The 7197-nt window shown below is 43.4% G+C and overlaps 1 long non-coding RNA gene across 1 annotated transcript in view; it reads left to right on the forward strand.

The window, feature by feature from the left end:
* Positions 1 to 6668, forward strand: part of LOC106723743 — an 18775-nt gene extending 12107 nt beyond the window's left edge. Inside the window, exon 3 of the long non-coding RNA XR_001359460.1 lies at positions 6574 to 6668. This is a non-coding gene — a long non-coding RNA (uncharacterized LOC106723743). The remainder of the gene's footprint in view (positions 1 to 6573) is intronic.
* The last annotated feature ends 529 nt before the right edge of the window (positions 6669 to 7197 follow it).

A 7197-nucleotide genomic window follows, 5' to 3' on the forward strand; every position in this document is an offset into this window, starting at 1 on the left:
ACACCACCTCTGCTGTGCTTGCCAGCGGTAAGCCCAGCTTCTGGCTGAGCAGGAGCAGGGGGGGTGGCGTGTTGGGTGGGGGGAGAGAGTGTGGCTCAACCAGAAGCTGGGCTCGCTGCTTCTTAGCGCTGGCCCCACCCCTGGCCCACTGGTGGGGGGCGGCTATCTGGGGCCAGGCCGGCTGGGGGAGGGGCGGTAGGAGGTTGAGGCACTGAGGTCACACCCTGTCTAGCCTCTGCAGAGGCTCCAGGACCAAGCAGCCCCCTCTCCCGCCGCCTCTGCAGAAGGAGAAGCCACAGTGCTGGGAGGTGACTGGGCCTATCAGGGGAAGGCGCCACCCCCGCCACCCTGCTGCTGCTGCCACTGCCAGCCGCCGTGGCAGCCTGCCCTAGCTCGGCCCTTGCAGCCACAGCAGCTTTGTCCGGAAGGAGTTCCAGACATCCAGAAGATGTCTGGTCTATCCAGTCTAATTAGCATATTACCCTTTTATGAGTATAGATTTATTTATTCATTTATTCATTTCCTCACCCAAGGATATGTTTATTGATTTGAGAGAGACAGAGAAACAGTGAGAGAGAGAGGAACATCGATGTGAGAGAGAAGCATCAGTAGGTTGCCTCCCATATAAGATCTGACCAGGGGTGGAACCTGAGACCTAGTTATGTAACCTGACTGGGAATTGAACCCACAACCTTTTGGTGTATGGGACAATGCTCCAACCAACTAAGCCACCTGACCAGGGCAAGATTTTATTTTTTAATGCCTGAAATGCACACACACACACACACACACACACACACACCATAACTTCTTTATTCTTTCATCCATTAATGGACACTTGGGTTGCTTCCATATCTTGGCACTTGTAAATAATGCTGCAGTGAACATGGGGGTGCATATATCTTTTAAATTTGTGTTTTCATTTTCCTCACATAAATACTCAGAAGAGAATTGCTGGGTCATGTGGTAGTTCTAGTTTAAATTTTTTGAGAAACTGCCATACTGTTTTCCATAGTGACTACACTAATTTACAATCCCACCAATAGTGCACGAGGGTTCGCTTTACACCATTCTTGCCAGCATTTATTATCTGTGTCTTTTTTATGATAGCCAATCTGGAGGTGTGACGTGTTATCTCACTGTGGTTTTGATTTGCATTTTACTGATGATTAGTGATGTTGAGCATCTATTCATGTACCTGTTGTCCATGTGTATGTCTTCTCTGGAAAAAATGTCTGTTTAGACCATCCACCCACTTTTTAATCAGATTTTTGGGTGGTTTTTCTATTGTTGTTTGTTTTTGCTATTGTGTTATATAAGATTTTTATATATTTTGGATATTAATCAATTTTCAGTTATACAATTTGAAAATATATTCCCTTTCATTTTATTGATGGTTTGTTTGTTGTGCAGAGGCTTTTTAATTTAATGTAGTCCAACTTGTTGATTTTTGCTTTCATTGTCTTTGCTTTTAATGTCAGATCCAAAACTTCATCGCCAATATGTGTGCCAAGGAGCTCACTGCCTGTGCTTCCTTCTAGGACTCTTATGCTCACGGGTCTTACATTCAAGTCTTCAATCCATTTTGAGTGCCTGTGAATGGTATAAAATGGTGGTCAGTTCATTCTTTTGCATGTGGCTGTCCAGTTTTCCCAACACAATTCATTGGAGAGACAGCCCTTTTCCTGTTATATATCCTTGGCTTCTGTGTCCCTAGCCCTCCCTGATTCTCTGTCTGTGTGATGGGTCACAGGACAATGACATCCACAAGGCCTCCTCTCAGGCTGCCCTTACACAGGTGAGTCCCTGTGCCTAGAAAGCCCCAAGTCATGCCCCTGCAGTTGTTTTCCTTGGTCATACTCTAGGCTCCACTGCCCAAAAGGGATTGCTGTTCTCCGCCACTCCTTGATGTCTTGATTGTCCTGAAAAATGCACTTAAAATTGTTTCTGAGCATGTGCCATATGCAGTGATGTTCCTACTCTCATTGGTCCCGCAGGGATCTTTCTTCTCCATTCTTTTGAAATAGGCCTTCTTAAACAGAATATGCTCACTGTGACTCGGCAGAAACGGTGCTTCCTCATGTTCTGAGGAGTATCCATGACGCTCCTTATTTCCTACCCAAGGCCTTGAAAGAGGCCAGGGCTCTGTCACCTTACTAAGTATTAACTTTTTGTTCCATGAAAACACTTCCCTGAAGTGGGTGATAATTAATTGCTCCCTTACATAAAGCACAGTGCCCTGGAGTTACGCTCAGCTCCATAAAAGCCTAACACATGAGGAACTGACTTTAATATACTGGCTGATTTACTTGGTCTTGTTCTGACTCACCACATGTCATTGTTTGTGTCAGAGTTCATCAATCTTGCTTTGTTTTGGAAAAGATGATTCATGTGTATGCTTCAACTGACTGAATAACAATATAGAAGAGAACAAAAATGCATGGGATTTTGGTATATTCATTTTTTGATGGTAGTAAACTACTACAAATGGATTTTCATGTTTCAAATGTTTCAACTTAATAAATTCCAATAGTTCATTGCTGGGCAAATTAAGACAAGGCCAGTGTGAAATAGCTATTGGAACTATGCTACGAGATACTCCCCTACATTTCAGACCCTGAACACTGTATGTATTAATTTGCCCATCTTTGACCTTGAAGCCCAGAAAAACATTATTTAGCTAAGCTTTAGGAAATATGCCCAATCAATAACAAGAAAACCAAAATCACCTAATAAATCCTGAGCATATAGTGCAAGAAGGATAACGGTATAGAACATCTAATTATGGTCTAATCAGATGATTAAGACTGGCCACGTAATTTTTCTCACACTTTGGCTATGATTAGATCCTATCTGTTTGACCTGTCATTTTTCTATTCTCACAATCTTCTCAATATTTGAAATACTTTTAACAGAATAGCTTGAATTAAATAGAATCTTTCAAGGTGAGGAGTACATTATCAGTGTCAAGTACAGAAAATTCTAGTGTTGGATTGATTAAAAGAAAAGAAAGAATTTTCATTCCATGAAAGTGAGGCCGTAGACTAACGAGAGAAGAATTTCCAGTCCTGGCATAAGCGTGTGAGAATCCTGGGCAGATGTTTAAATGTCGCTCCACTGCCTCGAGCAGATGCGGCGCTCGCTGTTCTATTTCAGGAGCAGGGACATGGTAATGAAATAAACACGTCTGACAACAAGAGATCATTTTCATGAATTAAATTGTTTGAAGATGGAACACTTTAAAGGATTTTAGTATAGTATATCATTGTACCTGGTATAAATTTATAATGTGCCTTTTTTTTCCAAAATAGACTAAAGTCAAGTTTAAATGAGATTAAATGAACTGATGAAAAGCTGTTTCTGAATCTTTGAAGTGGTTTGGGCTTTTTTTTTTTAATCAAAGCAAGTCCATCTTGTACATGTTAATGTAAATTATGGGAGTGAATGTCATATCTCCATCTGCTCCAACAATCTGCTAAAACATACAGTTCTTTTGTAGGGAGAGAGTTTATAATCTTTCCAAATATTGTTATCAGAACCTCTCCTGAATAAACTGTGTTTTGGGAAAGATCTATTCTTCCCCAATGACCTAATTTCCTGCTCTGGCAGAATTTCTTGGTGCTCTCCCCAGAAGCTCATCAACATGTCTTCTCTGTTCCTAGAAAGGGATTATCGGCTCTTGATAACATCCCTGTTCCATGTGCACTCGCCGCCTCAGTGCAGCAGCTATTGCAGTTAGAAACCACCATGGGAGCTAGGAGTCCTTCACAACCGAATGTTTACATTGCAAAAGAGGGAGAGAAGTCAAGGGAGGCCGGCTTTCAACCACAGGGAGGGTGGACTCAGAGCACCTCTGCAGCTCAGTTTCCCAAAGCGCCAGCATCGGTTCAATGGAAAGAGCCTGCCCCAAGGCTGGGTGGCTGGCCGCTGCTCTCAGGGAGAGCTGGTGCAAGTCACTCCATGCTACCAGCCTCACTTTCCACATCTCTAGTAACAACATACAAAGCGCTATAAAGTCCTAGTCAGTTTGGCTCAGTGGATAGAGTGTCGGCCTGCAGACCAAAGGGTCCCTGGTTTGATTCAGGGCAAGGGCATGTACCTTGGTTGCAGGATCCTCCCCGGCCCAGGCCCTGGTCGGGGTGCGTGCAGGAGGCAACCAATCGATGTGTTTTTCTCACATTGATGTTTCTCTCTGTCTTTCCCTCTCTCTTCCACTCTCTAAAAATCAATGGAAAAAATATCTTCAGGTGAGGATAACAACAACAAATAAAGCGCTATATAGATATTACACATGAAGCATTATGGAGGTAACAACCACCACACTGCTCTTCTGTAAACATTAAAGAAGACAAATCTGTATGTTATTTTCACATATTGCATTTTTAAGCCATAATTTAAATGTGACAAAGTAAATAAAACATAGTAACTAGGATCCTAAAATATTAAATTGGAAGACATCTTAAAAATTGTTTACTTCAGCTCCCTCATTTTAAAGGACTTTTAAAAAAATATTATTGAGAAAGTTAAATGGATTGACACTAATCTTAGTGGAGTCATTATATAAAATTGGACTAAAAATTGGCTTATTATAAAACCATATTAAGGTCAGAATGTTTTGCTTTTAGCAAAAAGACACTTCATTATATATACACTGGAGGCCTGATGCACGAAATTCATGCAAGAGTAGGCCTTCCCCCGGCTGCCAGCACCAGCTTCCTTCTGGCATGCGGGACCAGGCTTCCCTCGCAGCCCCGGCTTCATCCGGAAAGTTGTCCGGAAGGATGTCCGGTCTAGTTAGCATATTATGCTTTTATTATTATAGATAATGTAAGTGTTTATGGAGACAGTGTGTCAGAGCTGTGCAGGGTTGGACTGAGCTAGGTGATTTTAGGACAGGTACTGAGAACAGTTCACACAGCCTCTGCCTTCAAGGTGCTATACTCCATAAGTCAAAGAAAACAAACAAAAAATCCAGTAATCACACTCCTTGGTGTTTATTCAAAGGAGCTGAGCTGAAAGCGTATGTCCATACAAAACCTGGACACAGATGTTTACAGCAGCTTTCTTCGTAACTGCCAAAAGCACCAAGATGCTCTCCAGCAGCTGAATGGATAAATAACTGTGGTATACCCAGACGATGGCATATAATTCAGCAGTAAAGAGATATTAGCCATCAAGCCATGAAAATACATGGAGGAAACTTAAAAGCTAAATACTAAGCAAAAGAAGCCAATCAGAAAAGACTATGTACTGTATTATTTCAATTATATGACATTCCATAAATATAAAACTATGGTGACAGTAAACAGATCAGGGGTTGTCAGGGATTGGGGGTGCATGAATAGGCAGAGCATAGAGGATTGTTAGGACAGTGAAACTACTTATGGTACAACAGTGGCAGATGCATGTCATTATACAATTGTCCACACTCAGAACTTACAGCACCGAGAGTGAATCTTCATGTAAACTGTGGACTTTGGGTGACAATGGGTCAATGTAACAAGCGCGCCACCGTGGCAGGGGATGTTGATGACTGGGGAGCCTGCATGTGGAGGGCAGGGAACATAATGGAAAGCTCTGTACCTTCACCTCAATTTCACTGTGATCCTAAAACTGCTGGTAAAAATAGTTTTAAATAATTATGTCATGCACAGAGGCAAGGACCATAATAAATATGTATAGCACCGTAATGTTTACAGGAAGAGAAACAGATCACATCCCAATCTATTATTTTACACTTAATTATTAGTCACGATCACCAACCCATTCCTTGTAAATGTATGTCTAATTAGGTGCCTGTATACTCTCTTGTGGACCTAATTAACCTTTGATTTGCTTTTTTAAAAATAATTTTTTTATTTTTCAATTAACATAGAATATTATATTAGTTTCAAGTGTGTCTGTTATGTGAGTTGTGTGCACCCTCTTGTTGTAGTTGATCCTTGATTGCTTTTTGGGGGGATTAACACTCAGCCTGATTGGTTGTGAGTATTGGCCATGATTACAGTGGAGAAGCTGTTGTGCGGGGGCTGGCCCTAATGAGCAGAATTTGTCTTAGCAGGGTTCTGGTGGCTGCTGAGTCTGAGGCTGAAAGTGTGTTGTTTGTGGAGGTGGTTGGGTGGTGTTCTAGTGTGGTCTGAAGCTGGTCACCTGGTGTGTTGGTTCTGGGACCTCTTGGAAGACGTGGGCCAAGGTCAAGCTGCTATCTGTGCTCTGCTTGGGACCACCTGGTATGAGCAACAAAGTGATCTGCTGATGGCTGCCACTTGTCCTGAGCTTGGAAGTGGCTGTGAACTGAAGCTGGGTGCACTAGTGCTGGAGGTGAGGCTGCTTAGGAAGAGGCACAGGGCACGCTGAGGCCAGATGCTGCTTGTTTGGAGTTTGTAGACTGTTGAGAGATTTTAGGAAAGTATAAAGCATGAGCCAAGAGAGGCCTTTCATTTGGAAAAGCCACTGGAAACAGCTTTGGTGGGTCCACAAGTTGGGTGGGGTGGGGCTTCAGGGTGTCACCAGGACAGAGCAAACAGTGTGAACCAGGTTGATGGAGACCCAGACTTGGCGCCCACCTGCCAGCACTTCTGTCTGGGAGAAAGCTGCCCCCCTCCCCACTGCTGTCACCCTGAAGCTGGACAATTCAGTTCCACCCCTATGTCCCTGATGCCTTTCAAGCTCCTGCACCAGCCCTGGGGCTCAGAGGAAGTGAGTCCGATTAAGTCCATACCTGGTCCCTTGACTAGGAATCCTGGGACTCCAGCTGCCTTCTCTCTCCCTCAGCCTTGGTCCCTGCTGGCTTTTATAGCCAGAAGTTATGGGGACTTCTCTTCCTGGCTCTGGAACCCTGGGCGAGGGGTCCTGGTGTGGGGCTGTTACCCTTGCTCCTCAGGGGTATCTCTGCAGATGAGATGTCCCTCCTGAAGTTTATCAGCTACACGTGGGTGTGGGACCAGCCTGTTCCCCATGTCTACCCCTCCTACCAGTCTCCATGTGGCTTCTTGTTTAAATCCCTACTTGTAGGACTTCCGTGCAGCTAGATTTCAGGCAGCTCTGAATGATGGTTTTTTTGTAGTTTAGTTGTAATTTTGATGTGGTTATGGGAGGCTTCTAGTACCTCATTTACCTACACTCTCATCTTGACCAGAAGCAGCCTTTGATCCACTTTCAAATGATTATGATTATAAAACTTTTCAGGACCGACGC

Source organism: Myotis brandtii, unplaced genomic scaffold (genome assembly GCF_000412655.1).
Source record: "Myotis brandtii unplaced genomic scaffold, ASM41265v1 scaffold634, whole genome shotgun sequence".
In the NCBI taxonomy this organism is placed as follows: Eukaryota; Metazoa; Chordata; class Mammalia; order Chiroptera; family Vespertilionidae; genus Myotis; species Myotis brandtii.